The sequence below is a fragment of the Garra rufa genome, chromosome 23, assembly GCF_049309525.1.
Source record: "Garra rufa chromosome 23, GarRuf1.0, whole genome shotgun sequence".
Classification (NCBI taxonomy): Eukaryota; Metazoa; Chordata; class Actinopteri; order Cypriniformes; family Cyprinidae; genus Garra; species Garra rufa.
Window position 1 is genome coordinate 8,862,452 of NC_133383.1, and position 24,412 is coordinate 8,886,863.

The following is a 24,412-nucleotide window of genomic DNA, read 5'->3' on the forward strand; positions in this document are numbered from 1 at the left end:
ATCAACATTCTGTCCACAATTACAAGCAAATAATGGTTTGAAATTACATGAGAGTGAGTAAATGACTGAATCTTTTAATTTTAAGATGCATTTTAGCTGTGTATCTTTCACCAGAAAGAATCATGAAGACTAAAAATCTGTGACAAGCTTTTCGGAGCATTGTTAAAATGTCAGATTTTGAGGCACGAGGCTGTAGTAAAAACTCACGCCACCCACCATCTCAAACTTCAGTCTGTCCTCTGTTTAATTGCTGCGGGGTGTCCTTTAAAGAATCTCATGGTGTCACCGCACTCCTTAGGAGACGGGGGTTGAAAATGCACTGGGGGACGGCTTAAGCGTAACACAAGTTTGGCAAAAAAAATAGTGCTTTCTAGACACGTCATCTTCATCCGACTGATGAAGTTTGACAATCCATCAAAATGTATTACATCCATCCAGTGACCTTTGATGTTTTCATCAGGACCTTTTTAGGATGGGAAGCTTCCCCTTAAAATCTAATGCGGTTTCACATCAGACAGACATATGCATGATCTCTGCCCATTGAGAACTCCCTCAACACAGCACACGTAAAGACTTGTCTTTTCACCTTGAACCTCCTCATCCTCTGCTGGAAAACATAAAAGGCACATGAACAATCAATGAGCTACAGAAAGGCCTGTAGAAACTCACATTTGCAATGGTTCCCAAATGGTTTTGTTGCAAGATGCAGATTTCACATTGAATACCAAGAATGAACCCAACCTGAAATCACTTTGTACGACATATGTAATATAATCGAAGTCATATTTTCTTTTACCATTTGCAGTTTTGTTCCATTTCTTATAATGCAAACCCAGACTAACTTCCAAATGACACATAAATTGAAGTCTTTTGCATCTAGTGCAAAAGAAATTCAAAGCATTTCTTCTCCCTTTTAAAAGCTGACATGGCCATTTATTTTGCTACCGCAATTCAAGCATCAATTACATCTCAATTTTGCATTTAGCATTATTTTTTCCACTGATGTGTGATCTATTTTTACACTCTAAAAATTGCTGGGTTAGTTTTTAACCCAAATGCTGCGTTCAGCTTGTTGGGTCATTTTATTGGTTTATTTTTAATATTTTTTCCAAGGGGCTGGGTAGTTTTTGTACACTCTAAAAATGCTGGGTTCAGCTTGTAGGGTCATTTTATTGTTTTGTTTTTTTACCCAGATGCTGGGTAGTTTTTGTGCACTCTAAAAATGCTGGGTTCACTTCTTGGGTCATTTTATTGGGTTATTTTTTTATATTTTTCAACCCAGGTGCTTGTGAGTTTTTGTGAACTCTAAAAATGCTGGGTTCAGCTTGTTGGGTCATTTTATTGGTTTATAATTAATATTTTTTACCCAGGTGATGGGTAGTTTTTTTGTGCACTCTAAAAAATGGTGGGTTATTTTTATAACCCAAATGCTGGGTTCAGTTTGTTGGGTCATTTTATTGGGTTATTTTAAATATTTTTTTTACCCAGGTGCTGGGTAGTTTTTGTGCACTCTAAAAATGCTGGGATATGTTTGTTGGGTCATTTTATTGGGTTATTTGTTAATATCATTTTATCTAGGTACTGGGTAGTTTTTCTGTAACTCAGCTGCTGGGTATTTTTTACTGTCACATATATATATATAAAACTCAACAAGCTGGGTCTAAACAACTCAGCATGTGTTCTGTCCAATATTTATAGAGATGCTCCGATCAGCATTTTTGGGGCCGATCACTGATTACCGATCACCAAGATCATGATCTGCCGTTCGCCAATCACTGCCGATCACAGAATGGCAGGGGAATGGGAATCTTTAATCTATAATCTAGCAGAGTTTGCACCATTTGTAGAAATGAAACTAACTCTAAAATAACTATAGTGAAAAAAACTGTAGAAATAGGCTACAGTCAAGATCTTGAAGAACCACCAAGTTAGGGTTGTAGACGATAGTATCGTGTATCGACCATAGTTAGAGATATCGCAATTGCTGATGCCTTTGACGATAGCAAGACGATTATTATTATTATCCATCAAAAAGGCGCCTAACTTTAGCGATGCAGTGCAGAGAGTCGGTTCTAGGATGCTTCAGAAACTTGCCGTGGTATAAACACACGCATAGAGTGGCCACTTCACCTTAACGCGCCGCATGGGGAAGAGATTTATTCATCATACAGTGTAGATAGATAAACTGATTATAACGGGAGTGTTTTTTAAAGTGCACCTCGCACTAGACTAGGCTACACTAGTTAGTGATTAAGTTCTTTGATAATGTAAATGTTCTTTGCTTGTTATTTGTAGCTGCTTTTTAAGATGATGTAAGGATTATATTATCCAGCATTGCACAGTCATTAGGACAAAGGTAGTAAATGCGGTTTAGGCTGAATTAAATATGATATATCAGAATCCGTCTGTTTATAGGAAACATAAACATTCACCTCAGTAACATCTATATGCGTTAATTAGAATTACGGTGCGATAAAATGGCGCTAAACATACACGCTTGAATTACAGGGGCACCGTTTCTCCTCATATGACCTGAACTACAACATGAACTGATGACAACAATCAGACATACAGCGGTAACATTATTGCAATATGACGGGTATAGAAAGATACATTCATTTACATTCAAGCACACACATTTACCACTCACTGAGGATAGCAGAGAATGAAACCGAAAGTAAACTTGAACGTCTCCGGCAAAACTACAGTCAGCGCTCTGTACACGCACAACTTAGTCACATGCCTAATGGTGCCACTGGTAAGCTCCGCTCTGCTGTTGTTTACCTGTGCGCCGTGCATGCACGTGTGAAAAAGTCGCGCGAGTAATTTACGTCAAGTGATCGGCTTTTTTGATCGGCACTTTTGGGGTTCGCCGAACAAGCTATTTTAAGCCAATACCGGCCGATCATGATCGGTGGCCGATCAATCGGAGCATCACTAGTTTGGTTGTTTTTAACCCAGTGTATGCACATCAATCCACCAGTTGCTATAGAATCCCAGATTGCTATTTTAAGATAGAGTTTTTGTGAACTATATAAAATGCTAGATTCAGATTGTTGGGTCATTTTATTGCGTTATTTTTAATATTTTCTATTCAGGTGCTGGGTAGTTTTTGTGAACTCTAAAAAATGCTGGGTTCAGCTTGTTGGGTCATTTTTTATATTTTTAACCCATGTGCTGGATAGATTTTGTGAACTCTAAAAAATGCTGGGTTCAGCTTGTTTGGTCATTCTATTGGGTTATTTTTAATATATTTTTTTACCCAAGTGCTGGGTAGTTTTTGTGCACTCTACAAATGCTGAGCTATTTTTTTTAACCCAAATTCTGGGTTCAGCTTGTTGGGTCATTTTATTGGGTTATTTTTAAGACTTTTACCCAGGTGCTGGGTAGTTTTTGTGCTTTGTAATAAATGCTGAGTTATTTTTTTCCCAAAATGCTGGGTTCAGCATGTTGGGTCATTTTATTGGGTTATTTTTATATTTTTTACCCAGGTGCTGGGGTGTTTTTGTACACTCTAAAAAATGCTGGGTTATTCTTTTTAACCTAAATGCTGGGTTCAGCTTGTTGGGTCATTTTATTGGGATATTATTAATATTTTTAAACCAGTTGCTGGGTAGTTTTTGTGCACTCTAAAAATGTTGGTTTCAGCTTGTTGGCTCATTTTATTGGGTCATTTTTAAATATTTTTTTTTACCCAGGTGCTGGGAAGTTTTTGTGCACTCTAAAAATCCTAACAACCCAGCATGTGTTCTGTCCAATATTTACCCAGTGCTGGGTTGCCAAATAACCCAGAAATGGTTGTTTTTAACCCAATGTATGTACATTAATCCACCAGTTGGTTTAGAATCCCAGATTTCTATTTTAAGCTAAACTTAAACTTCTATGACCATCTGTTGCTATTACACAGATCTTTATTTCTAAAAAGGTTACAATAATTACGGTTCTTCCATCTTGTGCATGAAATCTTCTATGAAATGCAGCTCAATGCTATGTAATCCTCACATAATAAGTAAAATTGCAACAGAACAGTCCCTATGGTCAAGTACAAACCCTTGAACCCAGTATTGAATAATACAAGGAGTGGGGACGTCTGAAAACTAATCTTAGATAACTTATTACTAGATGACATCTGCACCCCATTATGTCTTGACTGAAGGGTCTGTCCGAATCGAGATACTGTCTCCTGGAAATAAGTAATGGTCTATTTTAAGAGAAAAGGAAACCGTAATCTCTATTACCTTGAGATCCTTTCACACCTGTCGATCAAACCGCCAGGAGGGAGACACCACAATAAACGCTCCACATGGGTGGACATCATTCTTAGTCTATATAAAGTGCAATAACATACCTCTCATCCTCACATTTATCCTTAATCTTGTGTCTCTCAAGCTGCATAACCAAACAATCCTCATGTCTAGTCTTGACAAGAAACAGATTATCTTTAGAGATTATAGAATTTCAATGCACCCTGACAAGCGCATATCTTAAATCCTTTTCCGATTTCTGATTCATTTTCTGATTTACTATTTTCTGAATTACTATTTCCATGTCACGTTCAGCTGTCAGATAGATAATTCTATCAAGTCTCAAAATCCAACTTGGTGGAAAAGGTGAAAACACTCTGACCTCCTTTCAGTTATAATTTCCATCAACAGATATCAACATTTCACATAAGCACCAGCTGACATTAATGCTTAGATACTTGGATTGTTACATATTCTTAATGACTTTTTAATAAGCAGAAGTTTCTTTTAAATATCTTAAGGATTCAGGATTTTAGGTTTATTTCTTTAGCTAACATATTTCATATCATGCCAAGATTCAGATTATGAAAATCAGTTGCATAACTACTCAACAGAAAAATGCGAGGAATCCTAGAAATTCCTTCAGACGCTTTAAAACTGTGTTCACGTCACAAATCTGTTCAGATGTTCACACAACATAGATAAAACACAGTTTATATTATTTCTAACCCTGTACAGCACGACATTTTCACCATCTACAAAGCGATCTTACCAGTAAGGCTGTGTTTTCTCCGGCGCTGATGCCGACAGTGCAGTGGAGAGCCCGAACTCGACTAATGACGGAGGAGGAGGATGCTGAAACTCCTTGTTCCAACATCAGTAGCAGCGGCAGCAGCTGATTCTCTGGACGGGACTTCAGGCGTGCAGATGGGCAGAAAGTGTCGAGATGAAATGCCGGGAAACTTTGCGTGGATGTGAATATTGCTGTCATCCTCCCCCTCGCTTGCAGATTTCACAGGCACCTTTGGCTCACCACTCGATTGGTTGTTGTTTGGAGCTCTCAGCAAACGAGCTTGATAGCGCTGCATGCTGTAAGAAAGGTTAATTAATATAAGGCTGTTAATTAAGGCTAATTGATAAGTCACTGCTGTAATGCGTGATGTGTTTTTATTAATTATTGAATAAAAAATAAGTGCTTCATTTAGATTTGGAAATTTACATTGCTGTTTAGGCTAACAAATAATGTCTGGAATTAGGTGTAAACAGGATACATAAGAACGCTTAAAAATCACCTTTTTGCGTCCACACGTTGCTTTCACGTATTTGAAAAAAAAAGGGCTTTTATCATTTTTACAAATAGTTTATTTTAGTGATGCTAGTGGTGTAACTATCAAGCAAACATCATACTTTTGTTAACATCGAATGTATTGTAATGCTGTCCAGAAATCATTTGAACGTTTTTTTCCCATGACAACATTATAAATATATAGAGTGTTTTCACCATGCGTTATCAATCCGCCGTTTTGGCGACACTGAGTGTAAACAATGCCACTGACTGAACCGAACGAAACTCCCAAATTTCGCTAATTATTGCTGCTGAAAATAAGAAATTATTGTCATGTTTTGGACTACTAATCGGTCAGACCGGGAAAAACATTTGGAGTAGGCTACTTTAGACTTATAACAAATCAAGGAGAAGAGTGCAAAAACTGTCTGAGGAACAAAAGGCATTTGTGGTTTTGCAAACTGAACCATTTCCGTTCAGGTAGGTGAAATATTAGACTAATATCTTAATACTGCTCGTATGTATCTTTATTTAGTCAAAATATTGTGCCCTTTCCTGTTTATTAACCCCTTAGCATTACTGTAAAATTTAACTCAATGCAAAATGTCCCGCGGATGGAATATTGGAATGCTAAAGGGCTAAGTCCATCTCTGTATGATTTACCAGCTTCCCCACATTTTTTCCATGGCTTAGATAGCATAAGTTAGTAGAACAACATATTCAGTAGTACGTTAACCATGCAATTCATGCTGTTGTTTACATCTGATGCCGCGTTCCAGGCAACCCGTAACTCGTGTTTTTCCGACCTTCTACCAGTGAAAGTGCACTGAAACGGCAGTACAACCCGTGACTTCCCACTCGTGAACTCGTACTAGATCGATGTACTCCCAGTTACGAGTTCTGATGTAACATAGCCCGCGAAACAACAAAGTCAGCCCTAATGCGTGCTGTGTTTATGCAAGTGGCACACGGTGGAAAAATAGAGCTTAGGACAATATAACGTTGCAATCAAATTAATAATAGTATAAAAATAATAGTAATTCATAAATGTGCCCAGGCAATTTGGCGTGACTTGCCTGGAACGCTACAAAGTCGTAAGTCGTGGTTTGAAGTGGTGATTTACCAGTTAAAAAACCTGCCTGGAACGCAGCATGAGTATCGCCAATATGGCCACGAATCTGGGTAACTGACCAAATCATGACATAAGTGCTAACCTTCTATCTGGCGAATAATATACTTGTGAGAACGCCCGAATATGTAATTATGCAGCTTTCCAAAATGCATTCAAATGTTTTGTTTTTGTTTGTTTGTTTTTTGTTTTTTGTTCAACATCATGAATATCAATACGCTATTCCGTTTGGCCTGAACAAAACATGCCAAAATGGCCTATGCGTCCTCTGTTTTTGGATTTTCTTACGACAACAAATTGGCATCCTGCTTGCTGGTTACCACTAGCTGGCGTTTTCAGTATTATTTTGGTATTTAAAAAAAATCTTACTCCTACATTTATTTTACTTAATAAAGATATTTTTTAACAACACGTACAACAGGCTACGCAACTAGAATTTTTTACTGTAAACCCTCACAAAAATCTTACATGATTTTAAATTCAGTAAATAAAATAAGATAAATTGTGTGATGTGTTCATGTTTGTGCTCTTTAATGGCATAAACAGATAATGTAATAATTTAATAACAGAAAAAATATTATTTAACAATTTACAAGGTTCCAATCAATGTAAAGCAAAGTCATAAAATATATACAGGTCTAAAATGATTATAAAATTGGAAACGTGTGAAATACCATGTCAGCTATAAAATACATTTTGTGAAAAAAATTGTTACAATGAAAATTCATTGGGTTTATTTAATTACAAATATTTAATATAACTTTAAACAACTTTACTGCATTACAATAAAGCAACAGTTATTTTAAGATCAGGTAAAAAGACATTTTGTAGGATTGTAGATTGAAAGATATTATGTAAGGCTATTTGAGACCATGAAGAAAAATACTGTAAAGAATTTTCTTTAGAAAGGAGGCTGAGGAGATGAAAAGTATTTTTAGTTCACTGAATGTTCAGTGAGAATGTCATAACAGTCCACACAAGCTATAACCTTCACTCAGTTTGTCTCCAGCAGCTGGAACTTTAGTAGAAGTGAATTCGTCAAAGATTAGTTAGTCAAACACATGTACTATGTGGACTAGATTATTGGTTTTTCTGACGTTTCGTTCCTTGACGTAATTAGGGTCAAAATGAATTCCACAGGCTCCATTTGAACATGACAGTATGATTTAAAAACAAATGAAATCCAAGAAATCTCCACTAGTGTATTGTTGAGGACTGGTAATCACATCAATTTGGGTGTATAATGAGTTTTCAGGCCCTGGGAAAAGGATTGCAGACAGAAGATAATAAAAGGCGCAGAGCACGCAAGACAACGAAGGCAGGCCGGAGAAGGAACTGTCATTACGAATAACGCTTTTTCATCTCAGGAAAAATAGAAAGAGAAATCACAACGAGCAGGCTGTCTGCTGCCTAACAGAATGTTTGATTAGATGTGCGGTGGGAGTTTGAGTCACTTCGGTGGCAGGTGCGTTGCAGTCGGTGATGATGCCTAGACCCTGACGTGTGAACCAAGCATGGAAAATATTAAACTCACTTCACTGGTTCTTGCCTATGATTAACTGCACAGGTCTATGCTATTTTTGGCATATTCAGGATGTAAAGAGCATCTTATACAAGACACCTAGCAGGGGGACAAAATTTTTTACTTGGTTTTTAGTCTTTAAGATACTAAAGCCATGCTGTTGAAATGCAAATGCGGTTCTCACTACCACTTTCAGAGGTACTAAAGGAGCAAAAGGCACTTTGAAGTGCAAAACCTGAGCAGTCTGCACAAGAAAAGCAGGTGACGCCACTGTTTCGAGCAAAGGAAGGTGTTGTTTTCTTCTTTTCTTTGAAAGGAGGGATTTAATCTAGGGAATATGTCTCATAGGTTTATTTTCTGTATAGACACAAAAGTCGTGACAAAAAAAAACTATATTTCATCCATCATTTCCATGGATTATGCACCTTGCATGCATGTCTATCTTCCGGTCTCATCCACATCGTTATTTTTACCTGTACAAAACAGCTAGATTTGCTGCTTGATATTTCAAATTGGTGTGTCTTACCATATTATTTTAATGTATTATCTTAATTATGAACACACTGGTTTGTAGTGCAAACAGTGTTACTGTTTACTGCACGTTGTTATTCTTTTTGTTGTTTAGCTATAGCAGCTAATGAACTGGAAGTCTCGCCCATAGGCTTACTTCAGCGAAGAATAAGGTGGATAAAGCACAAAATAAAAAGAGCAATAAAGTAAATAGAAAAAACTTCATTGTTTTGGTTAACAGAACAAACTGTACAAAATTTCAAACCTTAAATATTCATTAAAATGTTAATTTTAAAGAGAGCAACAGAGTAAATGTAACAGAAAAAACGTCATTGTTTTGTTCAACAGAATAAACTGTACTACAAAATTTCAAACCTTAAATGTTCATTAAAATGTTAATTTTCTACATTTTTGCCTTAAAATATCAGTTTCAAAATCATTTTGGTAGTAAATGTTGATTCTGGGAGTTTGTCGTTTAGTGATCATCGAAAGTTCTGATCTAAATTAAATGATTTGCGATACCAGCTCCGAAGTTTCAATCCAAATTTAAATGATTTGTGATACTGGCTCGAAGTACCAGCTCCGTGTAACAGCCGGTGCTGGATTGACGAGGCGAAAGTCAAAGTCAAATAACGAATACTTTTAATCTTGATTTCCAAGGAAGAGACAGGGGATTTCCACACACACTGAACACATTCGAATAACATCCAGGAACATTAAGGAGCATTGACATTAAATGACCGACAAAGGACTGAACTCAAAGACTGACTTATAAAGCAAACTAATCAAGAAAACACAGGTGATACAGATAATGAACAAACGAGGACTAATCACAGGACTAAACCAAATCATACAAACTGACGGGGGGAGACAGAGGGAGAAACCAAATTTCAACAGTGCAAACACAAGGCAAAAGACAGGAAACATAAGGAGACATGTGACACTCCGAAGTTCTGATCTAAATTAAATACAAGCTCGTTCCGAACTGAATTAAAAGATTTGCTATTCCACTCCAAAGTTCCTATTTAAATCCAATGATTTGTGATACTATCTCCGAAGTTCTGCTCTAAATCAAATACGAGCTCGTTCCGAACTGAATCAAAAGATTTGTGATTTCACTCCGAAGTTCCGATCTAAATCAAGTGGTTTATGATACCGGCTCTGAAGTTCTGATCTAAGTCAAATGATTCATGATACTGGCTCAAAGCTCTGATTTGAATCAAAACATTTGCAAACTTGTTGCAAAGTTCCGTTCTAAATCAAATGATTCGCGAAGCCGGTACCGAAGTTTTGCTCAGATATTCCGATTTAAATTAAAAGATTTGCGAACCTGCTCCGAAGTTCCATTTTAAATCGAATGATTTGCAATTCCGGGTCTGAATTTCCGATCTAAATCAAATGATTTGCAATGCCAGCTCCGAAGTTCCGATCTAAATCAAAATTATTCGTAATACCTGCTTCAAAGTTCCAATCTAAATCAAATACGAGCTCGTTCCTAACTGAAAAGATTTGCAATTTTATTGTGAAGTTTGGATCTAAATCAAATGATTTTCGATGCCAGCTGAAGTTCCGATCTAAATCAAATGATTCGTGATACTGGCTCGATGCTCCGATTTGAGTCCAAAGATTTGCAATTCTGCTTCAAAATTCCAATCTATATTAAATGATTTGCGATGTCAGCTCCAAAGTTCTAATCTAAATCAAATGATTTGTGATGTAAGCTCCGAAGTTCTGATCTAAATCAAACACGAGCTCATTCCAAACTGAATCAAAAGATTTCGATTTCATTCTGAAGTTCCGATTTAAATTATTTGGATTGTGATGTCAGCTCTGAAGTTCCACTCAGAATCCAAAGATTTGCAATTCCTCTTCAAAGTTCTGATCTATATCAAATGATTCGCAATGTCAGCTCCAAAGTTTTGTTCCAAATCAAATGATTCTCAATGTCAGCTCCAAAGTTCCACATCAAATGATACTGGCTTGAAGCTCCGATTTGAGTCAAAAGATTTGCAAACTTGTTTCAATGTTTTGTTCTAAATCAAATTATTTGCATTGCCGACTCCGAAGTTCCACTCAGAATCCAAAGATTTGCAATTCCACTTCAAAGTTCTGATCTATATCAAATGATTCTCAATGTCAGCTCCAAAGTTCCACATCAAATGATACTGGCTCGAAGCTCCGATTTGAGTCAAAAGATTTGCGAACTTGTTCCAATGTTTTGTTCTAAATCAAATGATTTGTGATGCCAGCTCTGAAGTTCCACTTACAATCCAAAGATTTGCAATTCCTCTTCAAAGTTCTGATCTATATCAAATGATTCGCAATGTCAGCTCCAAAGTTCAGATCTAAATTAAATGATTCACGATGTCAGCTCCAAAGTTCTGGTTTAAATCAAATTATTTGCAATGACGGCTCCGAATTTCCAATCTAAATCAAATGATACAGGCTCGTCGCTCCGATTTGAGTCAAAAGATTTGTGAATTTGCTCCAAAGTTTTGTTCTAAATCAAATGATTTGCATTGCCGACTCCAAAGTTCCACTCAGAATCCAAAGATTTGCAATTCCGCTTCAAAGTTCTGATCTATATCAAATGATTCGCAATGTCAGCTCCAAAGTTCCACATCAAATGATACTGGCTTGAAGCTCCGATTAAGAGTCAAAAGATTTGCAAAATTGTTCCAGTGTTTTGTTCTAAATCAAATTTGTGATGTCAGCTCCAAAGTTTAAATCTAAATCAAATGATTCGCAATACTGGCTCTAAGCTCAGATTTGAATCAAAACATTTGCAAACACACTCCGAAGTTCCGATCTAAATCAAATTATTTGTAATACCAGATCTGAAGTTCTGATCTAAATCAAATTATTTGTAATACCAGATCTGAAGTTCCGATCTAAATCAAATTATTTATTATACCAGCTCTGAAGTTCTGATCTAAATCAAATGATTTGTGATACTGGCTTGAAGCTCTGATTTGAATCAAAACATTTGCAAACACGCTCCAAAATTCACAAAAATACACATGTACAGCTATTTAATGATATATTTACGACAGTGAATTCCATTCACTCAACTGTAGAGGGCTCCAAAGTTGCAAAAATACACAAAACTACATACGGTTGCTTATGTTGTTTTACTGTATTCACGTTTTAATTTATCGGTTTTAATTATAATGGAATTTAGTGTATTGGACTTCAGTTTAGGTGTCTGAAATCAACACACAAATGAAACGTTTGACTAAAACCTTAATGCAATACAGTCCTTCTTTGTGTGACAACTAGCCCCGGTTCTGTGCAACTAACACTGACAGGAAAAATAACTAAGACAAAATATGTTGGTTGACTCATATTAGCTTCATTCGGAAAGTTTAGAGTTTAAGTACTTGAAATCAATATACAAAACCAGTGACTAAGAAAAATAACATTTGACTCAAAATGTTACAGTAAATGATAATGTTTTGCTAAACCATTAAGTTACGAAACCACTATTTAATATTCTATGAACAATGAAAACATTCCGTTTTTAAAATATTTCAAAAGCATTTTTTCTTTATGCAAGCGTTAAGGGAACATTCTATTTTATAATTTTGCAATTACCAGAACCTTACTTTTGAAAGTTCTCTGAACAATTTGCAACATTTAAAAAACATTCTCAACACAAAACATTTCAGAAATAAGCATTCCATGAACACTGTATAAATAGTGCTTTTGTGCTAACATTTAAAAATATATATATTTAAGAAAACTCTGAATGAACATTCTGTTAACGTTACTGAAAGAATGTTTATAATAACAACTTTAAGAGAACATTGCCAAAATGTTCTGAAAATATATCTTGTTGGCTGGATCTCTATGTGACAACTAGCCCCAAGGTATAATTAACAGCAAGAATAAAGAAGACAAAATATGTTTGTCAACTGATTTATTATTCATTTAGAAACGTATGTGATCAAGTGAAAGGATTCCACTTGTATTTAGTCTGAAGCTCAGTGCCTTAATTTGGCACTTGAGAAATTGAAAGCATCCCAATTCTAAGTCTTAAGTGATGAAAAGCTTAAAAGTCGTAAACAGTTCTTGGGAAAATCTCTTCATGGCACAGCTGAAATGAGCTCACTAAGCCTCTGATGTCATCCAGCACTCATTTTTTCTATTTAACAATCATCCCTGAAAGATAAAACCAAATCATTTACATTCACAACACATATAAACATCTGCTGTAAAGGAAAGAAATATATAACAACAGTCTTTTGGTGCAGTTTTTCTATGCTGTATGTGAAGAAATAAAACTCCAGAGAAAACAACATGCAAGAAAAGCCTGTTAAAAAATGCATAAATGTGACATTTGTGGCTCTCTCAAGGGTCTTCCACTGAAAACACACTGTATGCTTCTTGTGCTTTTCTTGACCACATGGTCACTAAAAACAAAATCACCCATTCCTGCACTCTGCATGAGCGCTGGAAGCAATACCACACTGAATGATTTCAAATGGTCAGTAGTTTGGTATGTGGAGCCATAATGTGGGATGGCATTTCTCTGGAGTATCCCTTTACGTCACGTAGCCTGGTATTGTGACCTGATGATAACTGCAGAGTGTCTCTGACATTTACATAAGAATCCCTGAACAGCTCTCTCACTCTTCCTCAACATGCACTTCACTGTTTGCACTACATTTGGTTTGTAGAGTAGGCCCATGTTTGGGTGAGGAAATCTTGAATGGAGAACGATAACACAGAATGACAGCACTATTGGATCTTAATCATATACAGCTGTATTTCTGTCCATCTATAAAAACATTCTATAGAAAAGTAAATTTTAATATATATATATATATATATATATATATATATATATATATATATATGACATTTATGGTTGCTCCCTAGATAAACATTAAAAAATATATTAATTAATAAATAAAAGGTAACAGGGTTGATTTTTACACTTTTTAAAAACATTATTTAAAAACAACATACAGTATTTTCTAATAATATATATATATATATATATATATATATATATATATATATATATATATATATATATATATAAAATTAAGACCATTTTTGTATTCACTAAGGATGCATTAAATTGATTAAAAGTGAGCACATGCTTTTATTTTTATTAAATATTAAGCAGCACAACTCATTGTTGATAAGATAATCAGCACATTAGAATGATTTCTGAAGCACAATCAAGTAATGCTGCTGAAAATTCAGCTTTAAAATGCATGTACCATTTTACTAAAAATGTTTTTAGCGGGTTCTTTAACTGTTCGTAACTGAATGCTAATAACATATATATAGAATTATGCTAACATCATGTTAATGACATTTTAACTGTATAAGCATAATGGTAAACATTAGACTATTGTTAAAAACATGCTAGCAACATGTTAATCATGCTAAAACATGCGAAAAGCATGTTAATCATGATAAAAACGGGCTAATGACATCCTAATAATGTTAGAAATGTTTGCAACATGCTAAAAACATGCTAACAACTTGCTAATGATGTTAAAACATGGTTACAACATGTTTAACATGCTATATCATGTTAATATCACCTAGCTAAGTGCTAAAACATGCTTAAAACATCCTAGGATCATTAGAGCTAAGACATGCAGATTGCATGCAAACATGCTATTGACATGTTAACTGTATTAGCATAATGGTAAACATTAAAATCTTGTTTAAAAGTGCTAACATGATGCCAACAACATGTTAATCATGCCAACAACATGCTAATCATGTTAAAAAACACAGCAAGTCTTCCAGGTCCAGAAGCAGCGAAAAGGCCCCAGACCATCACACTACCACCACCATATTTTACTGTTATTATAATGTTCTTTTTCTGAAATGCTGTTACTTTTACGCCAGATGTAATGGGACACTCACCTTCCAAAAAGTTCAACTTTTGTTTCGTCAGTCCACAGAGTATGTTCCCAAAAGTCTTGGGGATCATCAAGATGTGTTCTGGCAAAACTGAGACGAGCCTTTATGTTCTTTTTGCTCAGCAGTGGTTTTCGTCTTGGAACTCTGCCATGCAGGCCAATTTTGCCCAGTCTCTTTCTTATGGTGGAGTCATGAAGACTGACCTTAACTGAGGCAAGAGAGGCCTGCAGTTCTTTAGATGTTGTTGTGGGGTCTTTTGTGACCTCTTGGATGAGTCGTCGCTGCGCTCTAGGGGTAATTTTGGTCGGCCGGCCACTTCTGGGAAGGTTCACCGCCATTTGTGGATAATGGCTCTCACTGTGGTTCGCTGGAGTCCCAAAGCTTTAGAAATGGCTTTATAACCTTTTCCAGAGTGATAGATCTCAATTACTTTTCTTTCTCATTTGTTCGTAAATTTTTTTGGATCTCAACATGATGTGTAGCTTTTGAGGTCTACTTTCGGTCTACTTCACTTTGTCAGGCAGGTCCTATTTAAGTGATTTCTTGTTTGCGAACAGGTGTGGCAGTAATCAGGCCTGGGTGTGGCTAGAGAAACTGAACTCAGGTGTGATAAACCACAGTTATGTTTCACACAGGGCCATGTGGGTTTGGATTTTCCCTTCATAAAAAACCCTTCATTCAAAAACTGCATGTTGTGTTTACTTGTGTAATCTTTGATTAATATTTAAATTTGTTTGATGATCTGAAACATTAAAGTGTGACAAACATGCAAAAAAAAAAAAAAAATCAGGAAGGGTGCCAACACTTTTTCACACCACTGTATTATTCTAAATAAAAGACAAAATTACCACATATACTTTGGTTAAAATTGAGCAAAAATGTTGTTACAGTAAAGAGAAGTTGGGAAAGGATGGCATAATGTAGAATGACCTTATGCCCCTTATGTCTTTCCACTATGAATAAATCTAATGAGCACATGAGCAGAGATGTATTGAGTCTGACAGACTGTGTGCAGTCCTCTCATGCGTTTGTCATTTCTGCTACATGCTCAATACAAACCGCATAATTAATCACAGAACGCTTTGGCCCCGCCATGTCACTTCAGATGAGCAGTTTATGTGTTTACCCCTGAACAGTTGTATGAATGTTGTTCATTTCATTCACATACTGGGCAGCCTGTGTAAATTTCAACTTTTCAAAAGTCTGTGTGCTGCAGAAAACCAACAGCATTCAGAGTCGCTTGCATCCTGTCAGATGTCACATTAAGCCACATGATTTATTTCACGGTTTTTATACACAAGCCCAGCCAGTAGATTAACAGTCCCGCGGTGCTGGACAATATCATCCGAAAGGGGATATAAAAAAAGATGGTAGTTGCATTCAGGCTCAGTAGGAAAGGAAAGACTGTAATAAAAAAGAATAACTGTGGTGATCTAATCAAAGGCCAGATGGCAGAAGATGATGGAGGATTGCTTGCCAGTGGAGTGGGAGGGAATCCAGCCCTGGCACGCTCGTCCCGTGGTGTCACACCGACACAAATACGACATTAGCAACCAACGCTGCCCCACGGTGCCAGCGCATGAGGTCACAACTGTACACTATTTGACTGGCTGTTTTAAAGCCACATTTCATACATGTACTGTGTCCTTAAAGGCACAGTGCACACAAAAATTTAAATATAATGAGAATTTACTCCCCCTTATGCCATTTAAAATGTAGATGAATTCGTTTTTTTTTTTCATCAAAACAGAAATTTAGCATTACATCACTTACCAGCGAATCCTCTGTAGTGAATGGGTGCCGTCAGAATCCAAACAGCTGATAAAAATATCACAATAATACACAAGTAATCAGTATTAATTTTTAACTTAAAATTAGTCAGCCCTGTTACCATCATATTTTTGTCACGCCCTTGGACTGTTTGTCTTGGTTTTTTCCAGTGTTTCCCCCCTTTGGACTGTCTGTTTGGTTTCTGCCATGCCCATATTTGGTCTTCCTGCTCATTTGTGTGATCCCCTCCACCTGTTGTTGCAATTATTTCCCCTTTATAAGTTCGTTTGATTTCCCTGTTTCTTGGTCCGGCTACAAACGTTACACCTGTGTTCCTTCGTTGTGCATGTATTCTGTGCACTAGCTGTCGGACCAGATGCGAGACCCGGCCACGATGCACACCGGTGGATGTTTCAGTGGGGCGCGAGGGTGCTGAGGTCAGCACCGCCCACTGCATCGCCGCTGAGAGTGAGCTAAAACTGGACCTGGGACAGCTAGCGATGAAACAAGACTTGATTTATTTCTCTGAGGATATAGAAATTGAACTTTCTGTGTACCCTGAACTGTCTGCCTGTGTGGATTTCCCACACCCCTTCGCCTCCAGCCTCAGAGTCCTGGACTCCGCCTCGGCCCTCCGACCCTGCAGCTCCATCCCGACTCTCAGCTCCCTCGTCTCCACTGTCGCCCGCTGGTCCACCAGCTCCACCATCCCATCTGGCTCTGCCTTGGTCCACCCTGGAACCCACTGATCATCCTCCTCCCAGGAGTCCGTCCTTCCCCAAATCCTTCCTCCAGAGACTGTGTGTTTAGTTTTTTCTTTTTGTCGGCGTGAGGACGTGCCTACCAGGAGGGGGGGGGGGTCTGTTTGGTTTCTCCCATACCCATATTTGGTCTTCCTGCTCGCTTGTGTGATCCCCTCCACCTGTTGTTGCAAATATCTCCCCTTGATAAGTTAGTTTGATTTCCCTGTTTCTTGGTCTGGCTGCAAACATTACACCTGTGTGCTTTCGTTGTGCATGTGTTCTCCTGCGATTCCTATTTGTTAAAGACTTTTTATGTACTCTACGCCGTGTTGCGCTTCCCTACACGCTTCGTGACAATTTTCCCCTTTTAAAGTAAGGAAATATTCTACAGATTTTCTAAAGATTCTATATATATTCTAAAAAAAGTCATAATGATCCTTTTTAATTTTACAATTTAAAGTCTCATATTTTATATAAAGATACAGATATTGATATATAGATTTTTTTATGTTTTTGAACAAAGATTAATATGCTCACCAAGGCTACATTTATTTACTATATAAGCATTAACAGTCTAATAAACTAAAGTAAAAACAACAGTATTTGATATATATTTTAATTTTTATTTTTTTATAACAAACAAAAAATAATGCATTTATTTATTATTTAAATTTTACATTTATCATTAAATTTTTCCCACAACTGCTTTAATAAAACATATTAACTGGACTTGTTGAATAAACATAACTAGACTTTAGCTTGTAAAACTTCAACTAGAAAGGATAATGCCATTATTATTTTATGATATCATTTTTTTCTGAAAAATACACAAATAAAGACGTTTTCACAATGAGTTTATCATTTAATTAGTTTAAAATATTAACTAATATTTTATCCATTGCTTTCTCCGGTGAAAAAGTTGTTTCGCCTGAATCAGGAGAGAAATATACACAGCAAAAACAGTCTATTATTATGGATTATGGACTTATATTCATACCCCGAAATTAATATTCTGTCATCATTTACTCATCCTCAAGTAGTTCCAAGCTATATATTCATCTAATGTTCAAGATGCTGGTAATCAAACCGTTTTGGCGCCCATTGACTTCTATTGTATGGGTAGAAAACCCTAGTGTGTCGTTTCTCAAAATATCTCTTTTTTATGTTCTGCAGACTAAAGCAAGTCATGCACTTTTGGAATGACATGAGGGTGAGCAAATGATAACAGAATTTTAATTTTTGTGTGAGCAATCTCTTTAAAAGTTAATTCCCTTCTTATTTCCCTCTTAATGTGATCATTCATGTAGAATCCATTTAACCTCTTCAAAGAAAAGGTCAGCAAGTGCTGGAGTGTGCTCTCAATAAAAATGTAGCATTCAAATTAGCCACACAGAAATGGTCTTTCTATCTGACAGCAAAGCTGAAATTATAGCCGATATTTTTCTCAGCTCACTGAGCAGATGTACAGTATTTTACTTCTTAGATGTCATAATGAAGCACACTTCCAAAATATAAATGAGTTTTTAATAAAAGTGAAAGAAAAGACTTTGCGTATTTGATCAACAAGATAATATTAGTCAATATTAGTTAATTTTTTAACTAATTAAATAATAAAAAATGCTTTACTATGATTTAGCCAGTTAAGATATCTCGATATCTTGTCTGTGTAGATATCTCTGGATATATTTAGATTTTTGTTAGAACAATATATTATTAAATAGACTAAAAGTCAACCCCGTTACCATCATATTTCCATGTTTAAAGTAGTTTAATATTCCATAAATAAAATAAAATCTGATCATTAAATAATAATGGCATTAACCTTTCTAGTTGAAGTTTTACCAGCTAAAGTCTAGTTATGTTTAGTCAACAAGACCAGTTGTATTAAAGCAGTTGTCGAAATAATTCAATAATAAATGTAAAATTAAATGAATAAATAAATGCATTTTGTTTGTATTTTTTGTTTGTTTGTTATTATATTTAAATTTTTTTTACATTTAAAGTAAAATGATTCAACATAAATCAAACACTTACAGGTTTTAATAAAAAAAAACGGTAACACTTTACAATAAGGTTCCGTTAGTTAATGTGTTAACTAACATGAATCAAAAATGAATACATTTATTACAGTATTTATTCATATTTGTTCATGTTAGTTAATACAGTCATTTATTGTTAGTTCATGTTAATTCACAGTGGATTAACATCAACTTTTGACTTTAAAAATGCATTAGTAAATGTAAAAATGAACATAAACTAACAGTAATAGATGCTGTTAAAGTATTGTTCATTCTTAGTTAATATTAACTAATGTTAACTAATGAACTTTACTGTAAAGTGTTACCAAAATAAGCAAGATGTATTTGATCTTTTTTTTTTAAACTCAAAAGTATATTTCAATATGGAAAATTTTCATTAGATTTCAGATTTTTAATGCCAGTTAAAAAAGTGTAAAATCTAACATGATGTGAACTGAACGTGATGTGATTGGCCTGAAACATGAAGAAACTCTTTTTCTAGCAAGTTTTCCAGTCGAATTTCAAGTTGTCCGATCAATTTTTATCACACACCTTATCTGCCAATTCTGAAATGGGCAATTATAAAGAATCTCCTGTAATAATGGCGTGACAGCGGGTGCCCGGGCTGAAGTCACCCCGGGGATAAAGAGGGCTGCCGAGCCTTTTCAGCGCACTGCAATTCTCAGGGATTTTATCTCCCTTTGAAATCACACTGGTCTTTTTCAGAACTCCTCAGCAGACCAGATGTGTCTGAATAGGCTCTCCCTGAGCAAAGTTGCTTGCAAAAAGACCCAGGTGCCCTCAGAGCAGGAGACAGGCTGTGAGTCTGCATTTGATAATCCTCATTTTTGGAGCATCCGAGCAGAATGTGCTTTAATTTGAGATGACTCAACCAAGGTGCAAGTCAAGCACCAGCCAGCGCCACAGCCGTGCTGTCGAGAACTGGGTGAGAATACAAAGAGACCAAACAATCAATGCATGGTGTGTGATGACCGTACGCTTTCAAAACGGCATTAGCTAAAACAGTGCAGGGTACAATGCAATACTAGTAATCACCATATTTGTAGCGCTTTTAAAAACATAAAGGATTACTTTAAAATCTTTGTAAATTACTTACAGTTACTTATGATATATTTGGATTAAAAGGTTCACCCAAAAATTTTAATTCTGTAATTAATTACTCACCTACATGTCATTCCAAACCTGTAAAACCTTCATTCATCTTAAACACAAATTAAGATATTTTTGATGAAATCTGGGAGCTTTCTGACCTTGCATAGACAGCAACACAACTGACACATCCAAGGCCCAGAAATGTAGATCATCATTAAAATTGTCCATGTGAGATCAGTGGTTCAGTCATAATTTTTATGAAGAATACTTTTGTGCGCAAAAAATTTTTAAATAAATGAATATAGCGGTAAGCCGCGATTACCGGGGTTCAAGCACTTTAAGGCATTTAAGCACTGTAATGACCTAAATCAATGATTTAAAGAATTTTTGTTAAATTCAGGTTATTTACCACAGAAATATTGTTTTTTTTAAGGTTTATGACTTTTAAGATATTATAGCACCAGCTGTGGTCCAATCTCCCTAAAACTTTGCACGCAGGCGGACGCACTAACAAGGAGGCTAAAAGGCCGCAACCTCTAGCGTCAGTCGCTAGTGCCCTCTTGAGATCGGGGAGTGAGGTTTACCCGCACAGCTCCTACTGGCTGGCCTCCGTTTCACTTAGAGAGTCCAGAGAATTGTACCACAGTGTTTTTTCCAGATTGATCAAAAAACCTAGTAGGTTTTTTACATTTTCTCAAGCATTTAACAAACGGTATAATTGACAGCAGTGGTTCTAGAGGCAAAGTTGTTTGGAATGAGAAGGTCTATCGTATGATATGAATATTATGTGTATGTGAGATAAACCACACAATTTACAATTGTTTACGCCCTTGAAAAATGTGATATTGCCCCCCAATGGCCGATTCCTTTCAAATTTCTCACAGACCTTTAGAGTTTCGTTCTGATCGTTAATCTTGTCTAAAGGTTTGCTTACTCAAAGTTTATCGCAGCTATGTTTTTTTTAGATACACAAATGTCCTTATTGCAACTTGTGGCACTTTGGACCAATTTTCATGTTGTAAAGACAAACGGTTGCGTAGTTATGGCCATTTTTCCATTTTTTCGCCTCTTATAGCGCCATTAAGTGGCCTAACGCTGTAACTCTTTTCATGTGACCTTAGATAGGTTTCCAACTACACGCTGCATTCATGCCATGTTGTAATTACCGTAATTTTGAAATTACAACACGTGCATTCTATTGGGTACTGTTCGTGTCCTCGGACTTATGCGTTTCTATGCCAACACTATTATTGCTATAATAGGCTTAATCTGCTGCTGTCAGGTGACACAAGTCATAGCTTTTTTAGAGAATTCCGAGTTTATCAGGTGTAATTACAGGTTCTACAAAGTCATGAGCCCTTTTTACAAGTTGGAATCTCGTAATTATAGTAATTACGACATGGTGTGAATGCACTTACATTCCTGGATCCCTCAAACTGCATGTTTTCCAGGTTTCCTTAATTAAACACTTCGGATTCAGATCCTCAGGTCATTAGTAGAGACTCCAATAACTGAAATTCTGTGCAGTTGCTTTGACACAATCTGTATTGTTAAAAAAAATGCTTTATAAATAAAGGTGACTTGAAATTCGTGTGTTAGAAAAAGGAGAAATGCAAAATGTGCACTGTTAGAAGGGGGTTCCAGGCACATGTTTTTTTGAGATACACAAATGTCCTTATTTCAACTTGTGGCACTTCGGACCAATTTTCATGTTGTAAAGACAAATGGTTGCGTAGTTATGGCCATTTGTCAGTTTTTTCCCCTCTTATAGCACCACCAAGTGGCCAAGCTCTGCAACTTTTTTCATGTGACCTTAAATTTAGCACTTACATATACATTGTGAGTTTGCAAAGATATTTCATTCTGTTCAAAAGTTATAGCCATTTTAGTAAAGGCAGCCTTGCCTCTTTCGAAAGTTTCAGCATCCCACTTTTTTTTTGACAATTATTGATATTCACTCTCCAGAGAATCTTCTTGCACTGGTTTGGTTCCGATTGGGCAAAAAACCTAGGACTAGTTCGCAAAAGTAGGTTTTTCAAAAAATGCAAAATACCCAAAAAACTTTGTAATGGACGAATCCGAGCATTTTGGATTCCAACAACATAAGCAACTTGAGCCTGCGACGAATGGTTTAGGAGTTATGAGCGATTGCATGCTTATGATTGCTGTAGCGCCCCTGTTAGGCCGATTTGGGCGAGCTTTGATGACGTTGTAGATGGTGTGAGTACTATCATCCCTTCAAGTTTCAAGTCTCTACAACTTATGGTTTGGTCTGCCCAATAAGTTTTACGTTGGGTTTGCTGATCCTTGGCCATTCTAACAATTACAATAGGGTTTCAGTGATACGTTCAACAATTTCTTTTCTTCCGTGTCTCTGTGGACTATTTTAACAATGTCCTAACTGCATTTCTGGGCATTAAACATGTCAGGTGCATTGCTGTCTATGCAGAGTCAAAAATATCTAAATTTTAACCTTTATGACTGTTATAGCGCTAGCTGTGGTTCGGTCTCCCTGAAACTTTGCATGCTTGTTTAAAATCACCTGTCGCATGTGCTCACCAGGTTTTGTGAAGTTTTGAGTTTTCGTTTAGGCTTTATAGGCTTTTGGGTATATTTGGACAGGTCCCTTTTCTAAACGCACTGCTACTTTGCAGTTTCTAAGGTGAACCGAATGGGTGGTTTTAGTGTGTTTATGTTGTTCTGAGGACTTCATCACTTTGCCAAAAATCTGTAGATATGCCTCAGGTCCCAAAGGCTATGGGATTTTTCACCCATTGTGTCATCTGCCAGGTTAAAATCATACATATGATTGATTTAAAAACTGGTTTAAAAAACTTACGGTTCAATAGCCTCTATAGGGAAATAACGAGAAGAATAACAATGTGCAGTAAATGGTACAACTGTTTGCACTACAAACCAGTGTGTTCATAATTAGGACAATAGATTAAAATAACATGGAAAAACACACTAATTTGCAATATCAAGCAGCAAAACCAGCTGTTCTGTACATCTAAAAATAGCTGGGCATGGATGAGACCGGAAGCCAGACCCATAAAATTTACAAATGGCCCACTCTTATGGGAAAAATAAGGTGGATAGCATAAATGTTGTGGGTTGAGTTAGATGTGCTTAAGGGTTTGTTCAAGTCACCAACCCTACGTATTAGCAATAGCAAACACGCTGATTGAATTAGCCCCACTCATAAACCTTTTGGCTTTTTTATTTTGTCGAAAACATGCGCTCACAATTCCACCTTCCGTTCATCGCCGTGTCTGGAAATATCAAGTGGCAGGTGTCAGCCTACGAGTGAGGCTCACGTCCAAGTGTTTGCGCGCGGGTCACGCGGGTTAATTAATCTTCTGCGAAGAGATCAAGTCAATGTAAGGTTTTACTGCCAGGTTAAGATCTATGCGATCACCCCAGCCCCCTGCAATGGTCATAATAACCTTAAATGGGCTTTCAAGGCAGAAAACGGTGAATAGAGGTTTCAGAGTGGATCTTTGACAAGCACAACTGGGGTCTGGACTTCAGGCAGATTGGTTGCTATGGAGACAGCGCCCCGGCAGCACACTAATGGCAGGTTGCGTTGCGCAGATAAGCACAGTGCTAATCATAGACTATTGTCCTGAGATGCATTGTGCGTCTCTCGTGACCCTGTGTGACGGACCCCGCCTGCCAAATGTCTTTGGCTGGTCTCGTCGGGTGCATTTAAATCCATCCCTCCTTAAAATTCTCCCCTTCCACAGTTGTTTGCTCGGCCCGCTGAGAAATGCAGAACAGGAGTGGAGCACTGAAAAGCAGAGATGACTTGACTGAGAGCCCTTTTTTGGCTTGAAAACAATACAGCTATTCAAATATTAATAACTCTGAGAAGTCTAGCCTATCAGAGGCAGCCGTGGCCTAATGGTTAGAGAGTCGGACTTGTAACCCAAAGGTTGCAAGTTCAAGTCCCAGGTCCGGCAGGGATTGTAGGTGGGGGAGTGAATAACCAGCACTCTCCTCACCCTCAATACCACGACTGAGGTGAGTCCCTTGAGCAAGGCACCGAACCCCCAACCACTGATCTGGGTGTGTGTTCACTACTGTGTGTGTGCCCACTTGGATGGGTTAAATGCAGAGCACAAATTCCTAGTATGGGTTACCATACTTGGCCTCACTTCACCTCCTTTCCTTTCCTTCCTTTCAAAAA

General features: G+C 36.8%; 1 protein-coding gene across 1 annotated transcript in view; it reads right to left on the reverse strand.

Annotated features, from left to right (window-relative positions):
- The window catches only part of npy8ar (neuropeptide Y receptor Y8a), a 20,075-nt gene extending 14,881 nt beyond the window's left edge, over positions 1-5,194 (reverse strand). The window contains exon 1 of the mRNA XM_073829796.1: positions 5,017-5,194. The gene's annotated coding sequence lies outside the window, so the exon portion shown is untranslated. The remainder of the gene's footprint in view (positions 1-5,016) is intronic.
- Between the last annotated feature and the right edge of the window lie 19,218 nt (positions 5,195-24,412).